Source organism: Dromaius novaehollandiae, chromosome 3 (assembly GCF_036370855.1).
Source record: "Dromaius novaehollandiae isolate bDroNov1 chromosome 3, bDroNov1.hap1, whole genome shotgun sequence".
Lineage (NCBI taxonomy): Eukaryota > Metazoa > Chordata > Aves > Casuariiformes > Dromaiidae > Dromaius > Dromaius novaehollandiae.
In genome coordinates this window covers 57,021,312-57,040,971 of record NC_088100.1, presented here as the reverse complement: position 1 = coordinate 57,040,971, position 19,660 = coordinate 57,021,312, and the positions used below count along the sequence as shown (strand labels likewise).

At 38.0% G+C, this 19,660-nt stretch overlaps 1 long non-coding RNA gene across 1 annotated transcript; it reads right to left on the bottom strand.

Moving 5' to 3' along the window:
* Positions 1 to 431: 431 nt before the first annotated feature.
* Positions 432 to 18,466, bottom strand: LOC135327866 (uncharacterized). Its single transcript, XR_010388350.1, has 3 exons — positions 18,126 to 18,466; positions 13,448 to 13,606; positions 432 to 5,729 (listed from the first exon to the last, which is right to left on the bottom strand). It is a non-coding gene; the product is annotated as an uncharacterized LOC135327866 (long non-coding RNA).
* Positions 18,467 to 19,660: the final 1,194 nt, after the last annotated feature.

The following is a 19,660-nucleotide window of genomic DNA, read 5'->3' as shown; positions in this document are numbered from 1 at the left end:
CTAAAGAAAAGTAGAATGCTTAAAAAACTGAACTGATATAAGCCCCAAATCCACTGCTGCAAGAGGGAAAATTCTTCTTCACTCTACAGTTTAAATTAATGCAACAAAAATAGACTGTAAATTAGGGAAAACATTACTTTCTTTTCCCCCAAGTAAAATCAGTAATAAAATCAAATAATAAGAAGATCTTCCTTCCTACCGGTTCCATGAAAAATAGACAGTGGACGCAAAATTTATCTGAAATAGGGCTTTGGGGAAAAGCAATGAGCTGTTGCAGAAATTCATTAACTCCACCAGCTTCTTAATTTTTTTTCCTTATCCATCTAGAATACACATACACATCAGTCCTCTTGCTGAAAAATTGTTTCCATGCACACACACAAAAGTCAAACAAAAAGAAACCCAAAGAGACGATGCAATTACCTGGCACATGCCTTGGAATTTTAATGCATCTTTCTTGTCCGCCTTTGTGTATGTATACAGTACATTTGTAATGTAGTAACAGAACTATAAACTTTGTTCTTAAAAACCTTACAAAGTCCATTTCTGGAATGCTGGCATATTATCAAGCAATAGATTAAGTGTCATGTTGCTTTGTTGACATTGATTTTTCAGTATTACCACTGACAAGGTAGGGTTCACTTTGCCAGTGTAACCTTGTATGGGAAGCTTTCTTTTTGCTCAGGGGGAATTTTAGACACCAGTTGTGTGTTTTGTCTCACGAGGTTATATTTGACAAACTATCGCAGAGGTATATATATTTATTTCTGGGGCACCACTAAGAGAGCAGTGAGTTCTTTTAACTGGAAGGTACTATTTGCTTGCCAGAACACAGTAACTACAAAGGTGACTCAAGTTCCCTGTGAATTTTGCAGTAGTGGAGTCCCCTAGGTAATTCAGGAAAAGTTCAGCCCAACAGCATCCCAGGGCTATTGTGTGACTGTCATTGAGTCAATAAAAGGATCTGACCCTGAATGGCCAAGTTAAACTTAACAATCTCAATAACCTTCACACTTTTTTTCTTCCTTCCTTCTATTTCAAAGCATGCCAGTCTCACTCTAAGGTAGCACAGATGCTTTTTGAGTCACTGTGACCTTGCTTTCCCTTTCTAAATCTCAGTACTGCATTTTTTACTCCACCCAAAATTTTATTTACTCTATTGGTTATTGCAAGCTCCCAGAGAGGCTTTGGCTTCTCTGGGCTCTTCAAAGGACAGCCCAAGTGCTGAAAGATTGCAAAGGCATGCAGACTGGTGCTCATGAGGCTCACCGCCTCTCAGAAACAAAAGTTTCGAAGAGATCTAGAACCTCATACCTTATGGCACAGGTCAGCCTCTAATATAGGGCAGATTCTTTCATATTTTTCACCCCAGATCCCAGGCACTGTCCTCTGATGTACAGAGGACACCACACCTGCTTCAACTCCTGGTCTTCCAGTTTCTGTGATCCTCTCTTGCCTTGTGAGCCATCAGTTCACTTCAAAGTCTTAAACATTGCCATGGACAGCAGTTATTTCCAGGCTTCTGCCATTACTTTATGTTTCAGTGTAGCTGAAAGGGAGTGTTTGCAATCCCTAACCAAAAGTTAATAAGAACCATGGTAATTTTATGAGGTTAACCTGAGGTTAGGGCTCTAAATAAGCTTAGCTGTATTTAGTCATTGCTCTAATATGACATTCACTTTATTTCACTACAGTCACTGGTCTTCCTCAAACACATTGATGTCTGTTGTCTGACTCTTTCACTGAAGCTACAAGCACTTCTAAAAGCAAATTTGGTACCAGCTGTAAAACTCAGATTATTTGGGTTTGAATTATCCAAGGACTTCAAGAGGCCCATTAGCACAGGCCAGAGATTGATGCATGCACTTGTGTTTGCTGTACTCACTGTGTGAACAAAACAAATGCACAAAAATAGAACAATGAGTTATGTAATTTTCTGTCAAAATATTATGTTAAATAAGACCCTTTAACAAAAAAAATGTAGAGATGAGGTTACGGAGGTGTCTACCCATCCTCTTCCCTTTAGGTTGACAGTTCACGTTCCATACCAGGAAGCAGACGTATGCCCAGTGTTCACTTTGCTCTGCAATGCTAATTAAACACTGTCTCTGGAAGAGATGTCATCCTTGGGGATTAGCTGTTAAATTAAGGTCATGTCTGCATATCTCTGGTATTTGTCTGTGTGTCCCTTTTATTTAAAGAATATGGAAATAAATGCCAACATCCTGGTTAATATTTTCTTTACCTCTGCTAAGCAGTTTCTTCTGTTTAAGACTGTATTTGTGAGCCTGCTGACTGCTACATTTGCCACAGTAATATGCTACTCCAAAGTATTTAACACAATGCTTTGCTGAAAATTCTGTAGATCGAAGACACAATATCCATGGTATTTGGGAACTAAACAATTAAATAGGCAACACTTGTTAGCAACTAGGTAAGCCCTGAGATTCCCATTGAGGTTTTTAACATGGGCTTTTCTCTCCTAGTAGAGCTCTCCCTTTCTACATCACAGATAAGGGCTGTATTTCCAGAAACTATTCCTCTTTTCCTGAGAATAGAAACACTGCTACCATCTGGGCTCTTTTAAATCCCTGTTTCCACGGATACCAGTGGGACCTATACTTAAAATATAAATATAAATGTCCACTAACATGTTCTTTAAGAATTTAGGCTGCATACTTAAAAAGGCATTATTGCAAATTCTCAGTAGGCAATGCAGGGCAGGATCTGGTTCTGTTTGTGATATCCAGCAGCTCCTCAATTCCTCTGTAAATATATGCAGTATTTATAAGTCTTGTGTTTTACTGGGGTGAGTTATATCCTACTGACAGCCTATTGTCCCTGCTACTTGTCGATGGACCCTCTTTGGTAATTTTTTCATTTTTCTCTTTCTGTACCCGAGGAAAGTTTAGTTGAGGACTGCACTAGATGTCTCATAAAAATTCCTTTATGGCACCTCCGAAGGTGAAGGAGTCTTGGAGGGGCACTTGTCATGCAGACTGCCTGAAGCCCAGAAGCTGTGTCTATGGAGCCAAGAATGCCCCCAATAAGCAAACAGATGAATCAAAAACTGCCATGCAAACAAACACAAGCCAGACTAATCTGGAGAATGATCAGAGGGAAGCAGGAAAGCAGCAGCAGGAGCAAGCAGCAGCTGTACTATTGCTCTGCAACACCCTTGCAGAGAGAGGAATTTGTGTAGATTAGCTTCTCCATTAATTTCTTTTGTAATTTGGGGCAATAGGAAGCACTTTGCACCTGTCAGGATGAATCCTAGTTTAGTATATTTAAGAATATGGGAAGGCAATGGGAATCCAGGAAGGAAAAATGCTCACGTAGACTGAGTGTACTCAATAAATTTAACTCATCTGTAGTGTGAATTTATTTAAGTTAAGCACAGTCATCCGTGAAGGGCTTAATCCATGAAGAACACAATCCATCAGGGCTCCAGACTCCAGTTTAACAGAGTCAGTCATGGTGACTCTGGCTTCTAGCTTAGAGCAATCTAAACAGAAGTCTAACCATGCCCAACAGAATGATATACCTTTCAAGCTTTCCTTTCTGGTCACCTGTTCTTCCTGAGTAACCAAAAAGTGCTGAAAGAGTAAGACAAATAAATTCCGAGTTCAGAGCTGGAGACAGGTGATTAATGTTACTTTCTCAGCTTCTGCTGAGATTCCAGGGAGATTGGCATCCCAGAAATGCAAAGATTACATTGAGTTTTTGTTATCTACTGGATCGTTTCCCCCCAGATCTGTGAATATAAATCTCATCAAAGTCAATGGGATCTATATGTGTCTAAAAACACAAGATATCATATAATCCCTCACATTATTGACAATATTAATGATGTCAATTCTTAATTCTTAATTATTTTCTGCTCTATTCATTTCCAGCCTCATAACCTATGATAGATCTTTTAGAAGTATCCTGCCTAATGAGGCAGCACTTCCAGCTTGTGTTTATCTTGTCCTTTTGCTCTCCTACAGCTTGCTATCAAACTTGTAAGACAGACAGATACTCTTAGTCAAAGACATTTGGGATTTGAACCTGTTTCTTTCATATTCTACCGCCCACTGGAAGATCTGACTAAGGGGATGGACACATGTGAAGATGGTAAATCAAGCTGTACCAAGTTCAAAACAATGCCTGAAATATGTATGACTGAGCCCTACAAAGGCAGCATAGACTCATCCAGCAGTGACATTTTTCCCCAAAAGCATGAGAAGCAATTTTCTCAGGCTTTCAGATCTCTATCTTTCAATCTGCTCATTTTTGCACAACTACTGCGGTGTGACTTGTTTATGCCTCATGCTCAGCCTCTCCATTCGAAATTCCATGGCCTGGGGATGTGACACAAAGCAAAATATAGTTGTTTCTATGGTGAGATTTAAGAATCCAAGATCTTCTCTGCTGAAGGTTAAGTTGTCTCTTCCTTTCTTACTCTAACTTAATGCTATTGAGACAGAGCTGTAAGTTCTGTTAAGGAAGAGAGATTTGTAACACATGTCATAAAATTAGTTGTTACCCTGTACAATTATATATTTTTTGAGATTGATCTATTCCCCACTGAAGTCAGTGGTGGTTTTCCCCTGAATTCAATAGCCTTTGGATTGAGCCAAGAAGAAGGAATGAAGCACTAGGGTGCTATAGCACAAATAAAGAGCAGGACAGTGCATTGAGTGCATGTGTTTTTTCACGATGATTGGTGTTTCAGATTATTAAACCACTGCCTCTCCCCATATCATAACAAAAGATATCTGGGCCTGGAAAAGCTAAATTATTTCACTGTTTTTTTAATGTTGATTTTTTTAGATGTGTCCAAGTAGTGCATGCCAAAATGTGATTCAATTCCTATATTTATGTAAATTCATAGAAGGTCTTTTCTGCACAAAAGAAAACATGTCCTTAGTGCTTTTCAAAAATAATCAGCGAGCTTTTACACAATGTGTGGGTACTTACAATAAGTATTGTTAAATTCTCATAGGAAGGGTACATGCCAGCATGCACACATATATTCAAACCCAAGCAAACATTGTAAGAATTTCCCTTGATGGTAGTTCATATATCTTAATATCTATTAACATTAGTCATCTGCACATTAAGTTTTGTTAAATGTACAAACTCTGTGGCACTCCACCCTTGTTGCAACACAAATTTGCAAAGTCAAGCATTTTGAGTTTTTTAAGGACATTGTCTATCAGAAATACAAGGTTTGTGGTCTGTGGAAAGCAGTGTTTGTATAGTGGGAAAAAATGAAGAAGAGAAAAAGAAAAACAATAATAAGATTTTGCAGTCACTGAGGTAGCTTAGTCAATGCATAGGTATTTTTATATTTAGTTAAATTTACCAGAACAAAGTCAAGAACTGAAAAGTTAGAAGCTACTCATGCTAAGGTCATGCTTTCAATGTACAGTCAGCCGTGCTGCATATAGCAGCACTTTAAACTATAGCTTTACATACATGATTAAACAACACTCCTTTTCATAAAACTTCCTTCCATTCAGAGGATGGATGGTGCTCCAGGGATGAAAGAGAGTTGTGTTGTTATGGCTGTAAGAAGAGAAAGTGATTTCAGACTGCGTTGATCCAGCTGAATAAAGTAGCTGCTGAAGAGCCCCAAGCCAGTGCTGAAGGCAGGAAGGAGGCAGAGGGTGGTGCAAGGCCTCCTTCGATGCCTGCTGAAGTCGCTCGGTGAGAGGAGGATCAAGCTCCTACATGATGGTGTGCTAGAAAAAGAAATAATTTTTGAAGTTCAGGTTTGGAAAGTTTTAGAGCAATATGTGCCAGTGCAATTGGAGAGGAGTGTGTCTATACTGTCAAAATTCTATTTCCTTGGTAAGTTTCCCCATTCCTACCTCTTTATAATCCATACTGCATGCATGCATGCTAGTTTGCATGTGGAATCTTCTGTTTTAACTAAGCCAACTAGTTCTTCTGAAGACAAAATCCTCATGTAGTTTGACAAAGGACTGCTGTTTATATGAATTATGGATAATATTTCATCCAAGTTTGCCTACTTCTGTCCAATTTCATTCTCCATCACTATTCCTCTTGGCACTGTGCCCTCCAGTACCCACACAAGCCACCATGACATACTTAAAGATAAATGCAACAAGTATATAGCATCAAATTATGGAAACATTTTTTCTGGTGGAATTTGACATAACCTTTATATTATTTGAGAACTTTTAACTGAATGTACACACACACAGAGTCATGCACACACACATATAGTCACACACACACACATACATAGCAACATGGTGTCCACAAGAGACTTAATCCAAGTGTCATACCCCATGGATGTGTTCAGTCCAACGTAGGTGGGACGAGCTCTGAGCAATTTGATTCTGAACCATTCTGCACTGCCTGGTCTAGGGGCCAAGATATGTACTTGGAGCAGTTGCCTTCAGTGAGATGTACAAGGCTTGGAGCAGAATGGAGACTTAGAGAAATTGAATTAATATAAGTGCATTATGGAGAAAGGGTCAGCAGGATTTAGTAACAGTCCATGTGGAAAAGGGAATAGAGGAGTTAAGAAGTGACAGTAGGAGGCTGCAAGGTTTGTCTCTCCCCCAAAATATATTGATTTAACCATCCACCCAGTGGAAAGGGGGCTAAAACTGCACTGGTATGCGTGAAATTCGAAAGAACTTTAAGTGTACTGTCAGCATAAAAATGGCCTCTGAAGCAGAGCAAATGGAAAGAAATTAACACAAATGGAGAAACTGTGGAGGGAAGAGAGAGGAAAACTAAGATGTACCTCTGTGGAGCAGGAGCTGGGCTTCCCAAGCCTTTACTTTGTTATGAGTAGTTGAGATATATTCTGCCTCATTTCACCTCTAGAGGAAATTACAAATCCTTACAAGTTCCACAATAGTCATGCAGCATCAAATATTGAAAATCTGAGAAAACTCAGTGTCTCCTGGGACATTTCCAGATCCCACTTAATGCCTGACTCATGATGGTAATTATCCTCTCCATGCCAGTGGTATGGTAACTAATTAAGTAGGCTCATGAAAGCACATTCAGAATCTGGAAGGAAAGCATAACTGATGTGATTATATTCCTGACATATTCCTCGGTCCAATGCAAGCTTAAAACTCTTTAAGTCAGGAGTTCGCATGAACAGAAATCAAGTGCCAGGGACTGAAGGAACTGTATTTTAATATACCATTTATTCTAAAATATATTGTCCTTTTGGAGGAGTCATTCTTTATTTTTTATGGTGTTTGGAGGTAAGAGTTGTCTAATGACTGCAACTAAAAGCCATCTGGGTTATAACTACAAATGAACTTCTTAAACATCGTTCAGTATGAGGGAAGTCTGATGGCTACCTTGACTCTTAGTCAGCCAAGTTGAAACAGGGCAAGGCACCGGACTCCGCTGAAAACCAAATAAACCGCACTTCCTGAGCAGACCCAAAGGCCAATGCTGGCAACAGCCATGCATTGCATCCTCTCTTGAACTCTTAGTTTCCTGAGGAGGTGGATGATCAAAACTCCTGTGCTTCTGATAGTAATTCAGCTGCTTCTGTGTCACACCTTTACATTCTTCCTATGGATTATGAAAAGAGAAAAAAGAGAAAAAAGAAAAAAGAGAGAAGAGGGAAGGGAAGGGAAGGGAGGGGAAGGGAAGGGAAGGGAAGGGAAGGGAAGGGAAGGGAAGGGAAGGGAAGGGAAGGGGAGAAGGAAACAGTCTAGAGTTTCCCAGAGAAAAGAATATTAACAACGATAATATAGTTGTACTGATGTTGAACCAAGAGAGCTGTGCACCAGAACTTCGTTGTGCAAGTAGCTGTGTAAAAAGGACCAAAATGTCTACAGGCTTTACCCACAGCTATGTATCAGTCACGCAGTCACACCTGACCCTACTGAACTTCGGAGGTGGTGCTGGGAAGAACGCACTGCTCACTTCCTTACTGTGAGAAGACGGAAACTCCCTACTCCATCCAGGATAATTTAATGACCAAAGTCATCCTCCTTCCCAGGGGCATTTGCTGACATTTGATACATATACAGGTATATTTAAGAAAGGGGAAGAGAGTTCATTAGAGAGAGGGGGAATGATGCCCAAAGAATTACTAAAAGTTTTCATGATCCTCACTTTCTCTTGTGTCTGTCTCAACTAGCTGACAGTTCAGTCCATATATATGTCTGTATTTGTGTGAGTGTGTGTGTGTGTGCATGTGTGTATACATATGTAACACAAACTACATATCCAGTGTGCATGTGTGTGTGTGCAGCAAGGTTTATAGTACGTCGGGGCTTTCCGATGATTTTTTTCTTCTACTTTACACCCTTTTATCTTTTATATTTAAGCAGATAAAGACAGAAGACTCTGTTTTGTATCTTCTGAACACAAAACACAGACTAGAATATCAGCAACGTTTGGCAACATGATATTTCCCCACCACCACCCCAACACACTCAAACACACACACACATGCTCAAAATATAATAACTTGCATTTAAGAAATGGAAGAACACTACAACTCTTTTGAATCCTCTCACATGCAGGAGATAGTTCTCGTTCAGTGTTCAGATCAGGGAATTACACTGTCACATGCACTTTATGTGACTGATTATACCTGGATGACTTCACAGCCTTTTGCCATAGACCAGATTCTCATCTTTAGGAAAATAGGAAGCCATTCCTTTTACTTCTTCTGTTAAAGGGTTAATGCTCCTTTTTATTCACTTTATCCTGTATGCTGTACTCTTTTAACTAAGCATTTTTAAATATCATTCACTGGAAGGTTTTTTAATGCTACCGTTAAAGTTTTTCCTCTGCAGGGAGGTTTCAAACACTTAGAGTTTCAAGTACTTCCATTATAGATATCTGACAAACTATTTTTCATTTTACTGAACACAAAAATATATAAATAAATAAAACCCACATGTGACAACATGTCTTGAGAGACCCAATATTATAAAAACATGTTTTAGCTACTTATGCTAATTGATTTTTAGCCAATCCTTAAACATGTCTGCAACTGCTATCGTCTTCTCTCTTAAATTACAGCCTTCTTCCTGACTCAGCTGCTCAGACTTTCAGAAGTTTGCCACAGATTTCTCAATGCAACTATTTTGTGTCATGGCACTGTGCTGTAGATTACTTAAATTCTAAAGCATGGAGGCATGTTCACCTACTCAAAAATGTTACATTGACGGAAAATACAGAAAAAAAAATTAAACAGAATCCTCATCTTTAGGAAAATAGCAAGCCTTTTACCTCTTCTGTTAAAGGGTTAATGCTTCTTTTTATTCATTTTATACTGTATGCTCTCCTCTTTTGTTTTAACTAAGCATTTTTAAATATCACTCATTGCTTTGCAAGACAGTAATATTGCACAACCACGCTCAGAAACCGACAAGTTTGCCTCATGTACCAGAATAAAGGTAGATTTCAAAGTAGATAAGGAGTTGCCGACTATTAAGGTCCTTAGTGCAAGTTTCATTTATTCTACATAAAAGAAAATCTCACTCTGCTGAACTCAAGGGGGCACTGATTTTACTCTTTTGGGAGTACTTTTACTTTTGATAATGGAGGCTAAGCTATCTTGGGCATTTAGCTACAAAACAACAATTCAATTAATGGGAATAGTATGGCCAAACCTTCTGCTTCATACTGGAAACCTCAGTCATGGCATCTGCTGTAGGATCCTAAAAACTGGAAAAGCTGCTGTCAGCTTTGAAACTGGCTGGATTGCTTAGCCTGCCCATTTACCTCAAGCCTCATTGGGCAAACCTTGACATAATTGTTATGTTTTCCATCTGGCAATGAAGTGTATAAATCACTTCATGTTAGTACAAGGGCTCCATTCTTATAAAACTTGCCTCTCTCTGCAGCTGTAGAATTGGTATAATTAGGTGGGAGGTAGTTACTTTCCTACCATTGTGGGCTTTTTAATTTAAGAAGCAATATTCAAACAAGAATAACCAAAAAAAAAAAAAAATCAGAAAAGCTGCTGAAGAGAGCTCTGAATCACAGTATACTGAGCAGTAACATAGAAAATTAAGTCTGACAGTTGCAGATCGCTAGTATCTCTAAAAGCTTTGTCCTGTCTTCCATCTGTGTTTTCTTGCATTTGAACATTACGTCTTTGTCCTTGTATCTGGAAGGGGATAATCCGGCACAGACAGGTTAGATACTGCCTCCATATTTTCAGTTATCGTTATAAACCTCAGAGTGAGCACAAAAGGAAAACAGAAGGGAGTTAGAAAACACCCAGACAAAATAATAATATTCTATCAAACCTGTCTAAATACTTTCAAATGTTGCAGCATTCACTACTTTGTTGTTAAAACTGACTCTCAATGGACACTAATGCAATGGGGCCAGGATTTCACTCAAACTTATTCAGGGTCTCCTTATTTTGGCTATGAGGCAGGTCCCAATAGAAAGGACAACATTCTCACCCCACAGAAATCAGGGGGAGGTGGTCATGGGCCTCCAAGCAAGGGTTTGTAGGGAGGAATTAGTATGAAGTCTTTCATTTCCTCTGTGTTGGAGCAACCAAGCCATGCCCTGATGAATATTGCTGCAATCAGTCCATCGAATTACTCAATTCCCCAAGTTTTTTCTTGTTTTGTTATTTGTAATCTGGAAGGTAATGTAAAACTGATTTTCCTTGAGATGAAAATGGGATGTTTTAGGAAAGGGTATATGATGCCTAGAGTTTCCAAGGCCCATTAGCTTAAAAAGGAAAGTAAATCCTTAAGTGCTATTGATATGAAATGCCTTTACAATCTACTGGATTATCGAATTTAAAACCTGATAGCAATACACTTAAGAAAATGAAACTAGCTACTTTTCTAGAGAAAACTGCTTTTTGAGATCTATATGGCTCCCTATGCAGCTGTGCATGGTCCTATGCAGGAAGGGAGAGGGGGAACCCTGCTAGGGCTTCACCAGCAGTGAAGAGGCTCTAAAACTCTGCAATGTGTGGGACACCACAGGGAGATGGAGGGCCAGGGCCTTTGATAACACCACAGTCCTTCAAGACAGCTGTAAAAAAAGATAGAGAGGTTGAGGAAGCGCAAGATGCATGTTTTAAGGAAAGAACCAGGAAAGATACTCCCTGCTAAAGTTTATTTAATAAAGAGAGAAAAAAGATTGATTTCTGGGACTAACGGAGCTACTAAAAATGATCTTTTTAATTGACTTCACAGAGCAAAAACTTGCTTAGATGAGATCATATTGTATACTTGCAAAGTGTTACTGTTTCTGATACTCTGTGTTGAAGAATTTGGAAATGCCTAGCTATGAACTGTTCACACAATTCATATAATAGCCTAAATAAAGATTTTTAAAGTCACAGCGAAATAGACTAATTTACAGTTTCCTTTAAACCAACAAAAACATCATCTTGTGGAACTTCCCTTTTTTGTAATAATGGTATAAAACATGATACAACTTATTAATGATAATGTATATTCCATGACTTAAAAATATTGTCCATTTTTGTCTAGCATCAGTGCAGTAGCAAGTTACTTTCATGAGTGGAGCTGTTGTATACAAATATTTACCTTTCACAGCTCCATATTTTGTACATAAAATAAAAATATTTTAAACAAGTTGAAACCTTAAATTCACATACATCCATGCTTTGTAGTAAGAACCTTTCATTTTTTAAATATTTAAAGCTTCTTTAACAAAACTTAATAGAAAATGAAATGTTCTTAGTGTCTACCTTCCTGCCAACTTTTGATTCCCTCTGGAGTAAGAAGGTTCGTTTATTCAGTGATCATGAAATGTAAAAAATGTTTTCTTTTAAGTGAGGATTTTCTCTGCCTCTTTAAACCACACACCCCACCATAATTGTCAGAGGGTCAAAACAAAGAGATTTTTACATTACAGAGGGGAGTGGATACCAAAGGAAAACAAATCCTTCATAATCCAAAAATCTCTCTTCCTTGGATACACCATGGACCTGATAGATAATGTCAAAGTTTTTTCATAAATTTTCAGACCACCCACCAGCATCAGTAAACATATATCCATGCCTATATGCATGTGTACATGCACGTAGAGTATAAAACAGCTGTTTGGAAACAATTTTTGTTATATAATTTTTTATATAAAAATTTTGTTATATAATTTTTGTCTATAAAATTAATAATAAAGTCAATAAAAAGATTTGCACAAAGAAAAGAAAAAACAATTCTCAATTCCTTTGTAGCCAGGAGACAGTTGTGCAAATATGCTTTTTAAGTTGCATTTGATTCCATCTCTTTACTGTAACAACCCAGGCACCCAAATTAGAGACAAGCAAAACTTGAAAGTGTTGATGACTCATTTTGTTTGTATACATAACCAGTTCACCTGAATCATTTCATATCTTCTCTCCCCTCATTTTTTTCCCCACATTCCATTTACCTCTCTTGTGATCTTTGAGTGGGTAACTCTGAGTGTCTTCCCAGAAAACAGCTCCCAGAAGATCCCTCTAGGCTGATGTTCTCCCTTTCAGCTCCATCTTAGGAAGCAGTCTGCCATTGCTTGTAGGGTAATCATAAAGGTAACCGTAACCCTTTTATAAACTGTATGTACTGAGAGCTAGGTTTATTCTGGCCTTTTGAGCAAGAAATCTCTATTGCAGTAGACTGAGCTTCAAGAAACACCCAACCCTCTACCTCTGGTCTTCCCAAGTTCTCTCTTCAGTGAACAGCTATCATGCACTAGAATCCTAAAAAAAAAAATTATCAGTGAGAGAAAGGATTATGTCAAGTATCTCACACCTAGCCCTACTCTTTGTAGACGAATCACCCTTAATTAGTATCAAACCCTAGAGCTGGACTAAGGTTTTTATAAGGAACTAGACAGAACACTGTCCTGAGGACCCACTGTAACCGTTCTTCTTCTCTCCAATACTGCTTACCAGGTACATTTGTGTATTTATCTTCTATCTCTTCCTGAACTAACTTTGCAAGGCTTTTCACCAAATAGTTAGAGGAAAAAAAAAACAAACACAAAAACCCTTCAATAGAGATTAATGGAGGAAAACAATCCCGGCATATGAGCTCCATTTGGTGCACAGTGATAGAAGACCCATTAGGAAAGCTAGGTATATATCTCCACTTTTTTTCCTGGTGTGAATCTAAACAATCCTTTGTTACTCTCCTACGGTATTTGCTCAGGGAAGAAGATTCATCTTGCTTAGCTTCAGCCATCTGAAACACAGATCTCTAGTCTGAGCTAACCATTGAGACTTGCATGGTAAAGAAGAGGCACCTCATTGAGTGTAGCTCAGGTACTTGTGTCAGGGTGGGAAGCAGAGTCCTCCAGACAAGCCCATCTTTTTCCATTGATTACAGAGGCAGCCTAGGTGTTTTGTTCAGACTAGTGATGTCAAGTCTGTCCCACCTTGTGGGATCATACCGCAGACAAGGAATGGCAAAGCAGAATACAATTTCATCCATTCTTCCCATACAAACGTACTTACTTTCAGTGTATTCCCACCGAGCTCCATGCCCCTTCTGTAAGTTTTGAGAATCAGGCTGTATTTCAGTGAGGAAGAGAAATGCACTGTGTATCCTTTGTTCAATCAAAATACCATGAAATTCCAATACTAACTTTCCACAGAAAACTTTTGGGGAACAAGCTGCAGAAAGAGAAATGATCATCAGACAATTCTGCAGGACATACCAGCTCTGCATTAAGCGCTCATGCGGTTCACAGAATGGGAAAAGGGCTAATTATGGGAGGAGAATTTCCTTTTTGAATTAATAACAAATTTTAAACTCATATTTCACTTTCAAGCATAGATTATTGTGACAACTATGTCCAAGTTAAATGGATTTTATAGGAATCCTTTTTTTGTTGTTTTTTAGGGAAAAATATAAGATGATTTCTACAATAGTTCTGTGTGTAGACTGACTGTCCTTGTTATGTGCCTTGAGCTCCATTCGAGTTACTCCATGAAATATGACATAAAAGCCAATGAAAATGAAAGAGCATTCAAAACTATCCTAAATTTAGATGTCTGGTATTTTATGGCACTACTAGTTATCCTATCCTTATTTTGATCCTCCACCCGTATCAGTTCTATTTTCATCTAGGCTGACCACATAGCTATTCCTATAACATTCTCATTCTTCCAAATAAAATCACTCTGTTTCTACAAAGTCAGGCTATTGAATATTGAAAAATTATTCCAGCTTGCAAGCATTTTCACAAGTATTTAACATACATCTAAAATGCTTATTTTTCAGATCATTTCACATGACAAAATGTCCCACCATGCTTTACACATTAAACAGTTTATTGCTGAGAAACATTTACAGTTATTTCTGGCACATCAAAGTCAATTCAATTAAGCTTGTTGAAAATGGCTTATTATTAGCTCTCACATGATGGAGTATATTTATTATACCACTGAAACTTCATGTTAGTCATTTATAAGGTATAGGACCAAAGAGAAGAAAAAAGTTATTTACTTTTAACAATCAGCTTTTGTTCTGCATGGTTTTGCAGAAAATTATTTGAAATTTATTGTCAGTTTTCACTGTGAGTTTATAGATACCTTTCCTGTGATGATAAAATACAAGCATCATTACTTCTTTGCTGTATGCTGAATTACTTATTTCAACATCACAGTAGTGGGATAATTTATAGCAACATGTCTTGACTGATACACAGGTTTACACCTCCTGAACGTGACAAGCTGCAGGTATGAAAACTGGGTGGTGTCTTAAAAGGGTATAGGACTATTTGTCTCACATTTAAGGTATTTTATCTACAAATGCTAGAATATTTACTGAATAAAATCCACCTACTATATTTTTTGCAATAGTTGACATATAATTGATATATTGATTACAGTTGATTTTTGATCTATTCATTCAAGTTACTCTCTGGGTTTTCTGAGAAAAAAATCATAAAGAATTTTCTCATGTGCACAGTGTAGGACCTTTTTATAGCATTTCCAGATCTTCTCTGAAAATTTAGAGATATCCTTCTATTGGTGCCTCTGATGGGGGGACACTCTAAAAGAACAAAAGGATTATGACAGGAGATTGTGTCCATCTCAGTGCATCATAATCTGCAAGTCATGGCTATCCCAGAAGACACCCTAGGATATATAATTTTTCATAGTACACCAGAGCAGTTTACTGTTTGCTTTGTATATTGCCTCTTACTAAGCCACATGCAAGCACCTCTAATACACTTTTTGAAGAATGGTTTTCCAATGGCTTTGTGGTTAATTGTCCTGAAACAAGAAGTTTATGTCCCTTAAATATGTTAACTCTCACTGCTAGAATATAATATGTAATCCAAGACTGTGTAGTTTATCTTCCTGATTGCAACTAAGGTACTCTAGTAAAGTGAAGCCTACGATTCTGAAGGTATTTAAAATCCAATAGATTTATTTAAAGAATTTCTCAGAGTGCTGCAAAAGAGGAAAAGGTAAGAGAAAGTATCTATGCTAGTATCTATGCTATCTTTCACAGAGAACTGATTTTTTTTTTCCCCTCTCACTCCACACTGGTCTAAAGGAGGTTGATAATAAAATCAATGGTCAGACACTTAAAGATTAAATTTATTCACATTTATTCTTTTAACTTTTTAACTCCTGACAATACTTTTTTGCACAATTATTCTTCTAAAAAACTATTTCTATTAGTATTTATGTAGTTATAATCAAATGGTATGATTTGATATTATTTGGAGGCTAGACTGTACCTTTACCTATGAACTGGAGGAAAGAGTGGTGCATGACAGCCTCTCTTTCCATTTGCTCACCAGAAGAACCTACTTCTATTTCTCCCATTCCTTCTATAATAGAAAGAAATAGTGACATTGGAACATCCTGTCCCAGATGTTCAAGACTGTTACTGCAAGATCTTGCAGATCACAGCTGTACAGAATTTCAACATATTCACTAAGAATAATAATGAACTTCTAGTATTGTTCAGAAAAAAAAGCTACTTATACAAATATTAATAAGAATCCCTCACAGATACACAAAGATATACAAGATACGTGAAAGATGTACAGCACAATGTAACTAGAATTTGACAGAATATTATATTATGGCATGATTTTTTCTTGAGCTGCTCAGAATAGCTGCTCAGCTCTTGAGCTGTTTAGAATAGAGAAGTAATCATCCAGAGATTTGTTTTTTCAAGGAAATGGTTTAAATTTCCAGAAAACAAAACATGTTTTTTTGGAAAACTGAAAGAAAAATATGCCTCAGGTAAATTCAATTAGTTAGCAGAATGTTAAAATGCTTTCTTTCATTGAAAAATGGAGAAATGAAGAAGCTCAATTACTTCTGAATCAAAATGCTTTTGGAAATGCTTTGGAAAGTAAACAGAAATGAAATGAAGAAATGTGAAGAAATTCCACTTTCATTCATCTGTATTTATTTCCATGTGCAACACAGTTAAATTCTGGAGGCTCTTTTGCAGCATGCTGCATGCCAGAAGGAAGAATCAGAAGTGGATTTGGGAGTACTTTCTATTTCCAGCTACTGCTGTCTATTATGCCACTAATGGAAACGGCCCTCACAGAACTCATGACTGATAACATATACAGATGTGGTGGCCACATATCAGTATACATTTCAATTGAACAATTTGGAAATGGCAATAAAAATAACGAATAGAAAAACTTTTAAAAGATACAGTGCATTCTCCTTTACTTTGCCATGTCCTGGCCTGTTTCTTTCCTCATTCCTCATGCCATTTCCACCCCAGAGAAATACTATTTTTGTTACAATTGTAAAGAGAATGTGATATATAATATATTTCACTGAAAGGTTTAGCACAGTGGAGGGGGGAAGATGGGGAATAGATTACTTTGGTAGTTTGTTTGCAGTTTCAGTACCGAGCTGGGTTTAGGCCAAAAACTTGGCACAGGGCATAAACTTCAGGGAGGAGGTGGTGCTGACAGAGGAGACGCAATTTCTGAAAGCTCCATAGCGCTTCCCTCCCTGCTATGCAACCAGAAATACTGCAGGGGTGCACAGAACCGAGGGAAACGACACTGGCTCAAGCCACTTTCTTGCATTCAGCAGAACAGGCCCTAACTGCAGGAAGCTGGTACTGGTTTTGAAGACACCCTTTGGAAGCAGGTACATTTCTCAGGAAGCTCTGCAGGTGGCCCTAGCACTGAGCTTCTAAAAGCACAAAGCTTTCAGACATGACCTCTTGTATACATAAGCCAGTTTCTTAGAATGGTTGTCAGGTGTCCCAAATACAAGGTTGTTATAATAATAATAATAATTAATCATCATAACACAATCAATAAAAGCTGCGAACACTCTACCTTATGTGATCAAATCCTAGGTCCTTAAAAGGGAAGCTTAAAAGCTAAAGTGTAGAAATAGTTTTATATTGGTCTCTCCTTTCTGTGACATTCATGAGTCACGGGTCTGTCAAGAAAAAAAAACTTAGACCTGCCTCATCTTAATAGTTTAGCTGCATTTGGAGAAAGATGATGCAAGCAGTTTCACCCACTGCTGACCGAGCGTCTTACTGAGGACACGACAGAACTTGACTTTGAAATCAAGAATCCCTATAAGAGGCAGAATGGAAAAGGGGTATCCCTGGAGGCGGTCCGTCTTTCATTGCCAGCCTCTATAATTATACACCGCCTTTCAAAGCAGCTTGTGAAAGCTGTCTTTGCAGCCTGCTTCTTTTTCCCAGGCCCTGGGGAAAGTGCATCATAGCCATTGCCTGCCAAATCCAAACACCTTAAGATCAAGCATTTCTAAATATGGCTTTGCAGTAGAGCTGCTGGAAAAAAAAGACAAAACTTTTTCTTTTCACTGAAAAATACCTTTTTTTCAACCCATCAAGCTTTATGGAAACATCTAGATTGTGATGAATGTCTCATCTGGAAAGTTTTTCAGGTCCAGAATGATATTACTGGAGAGCGGGGAGTAGAAAGGTTCTATAATAACTGATAGCTCTAACTCTCCAACATTTTTCTTTTAATTTCCAGGTCACTAGCTATAACAAACTGTGTTTGTTGGTTTGTCTTTGGCAAAATCTTACAAAACCTTAAAACTCTTCACAAAATGGAATAGTCACCTCAATCCAGCCCCAGTCTCAAGGATGCTGTCAAAACCTCAATTAAAAAAGGGTATGTTCTAATATTAATGAACACATACTTACAGCCCAGATGACAAGGGATCAGTGCATGTCCTCCTGAATGCTGATAGGCAGGGAAGAATAGCTGTTTTTCTTTCCACAGCCCCATGTGGTAAGAAGCCAGATCATTCCAGCTCATGTTATTGCATTCCTGTACAAAACTGCAGCGCTTCCCCAGTGCTAAATGATAAGGATTGTAACTCCTTGACTCAGTCCAGTGAACATTTATGTGAGTGGATTCAAGTTCTTAAGGGAGTAAATGCTCACTGACAGAAGTATGGACTGCACAGACTGCCTCCAAACAGAGGGAGGCAAACAAATACATGTTCCATAGTTTTCCTCTTTTCTCAGCTGATTCAGCTTCCCAGGGGTAAAACTTGTGTTATCCTTTCCAGTGACTGTGCACTTTGGAAGGCTAAAGAACTATTTTAAGTTCCCATTTATATGGTGTGCTATAAAATAAGGCCCAAGATGGATGAACAGGGGCTCTGTTTTTTAACAACAGTGACTTAGAGATTTGCACATCGGCCATCTCTCCTGTAGAGTCAGACAGATTTACAATGCCTGGAAAAGTTTGCCAACAAAGATGTTATTGTAACTCCAGTGCCTGTTCAGGGAAGTTTATGAGATAAGGTTAGAAACTGTTCATATTGTCTTCCTGCGCTTGATGTATAGGAGAGAGAATATGCCAAATGCATTGCTAGGTTAGAAGAAAAGCTACTGCAACATTAGGATTGTATCCAACATCAAGTATCTCACATTCTGCTTTGTTGCCTCCACCTTTCACCTGGAGAAATACAGCCATATTTAACCTACCTTGTGTGACTGTGGGCAACTTGATTATCTTTTCTGTGTTTCTGCTTGCACAACTGATAAATAGGAGCGCCCTTTATTATCTGGCTCAGATAATTTGTATCTGTTCCATTCTTTATGAGTAAGTTGCCTGAACTTACATATTCTGTTGTGTTTTATGATACTGTAGCTGACTTGTCTCCCTCAAATGCCATCAAAGATGTGTCACTAAATCAAGGGTTATTTCTATAAGTCGGCATAGCTTCTTTGGGTTTCACATTAGCTGAACTTTTGTCTGGACATTCTTTTCCCTTCCAAAATATGCTAATGCTATACATACTTTTTTCATATTGAGCTCTCAGGTTGCCATTTCTGCTTATTCTAAACACCCATTGGCTGTTAGTAGAGTTATTCAAGACAGCTCATAAATCTTTCTATCCAAAGACAGTTCCTTTTGCTAGCTGAGAATAGAAGGTAGCTCTGCTCCTTCTGCTTGTAATTTTTGAAGCATATGAAAAGTTTTATATGTGTTTGTATGTCTAAAATATATCTTTACTGAATCCCTCCTGTGGCTTTCATACTCAATATTAACTATATTTTTCATTAGTGAGAATTTAAACAGCTTTGATAAGATAAGTAGACTCCCTAGTAAATAACTACCTTGCCCAGGGATGATCCCCTACCTCACTTCTTCTACAGTTTGCACTGATTATGTTAAAGCTATGCTCAGGAACCAATGCTTTCTTGTAAATACATCACTGACATTA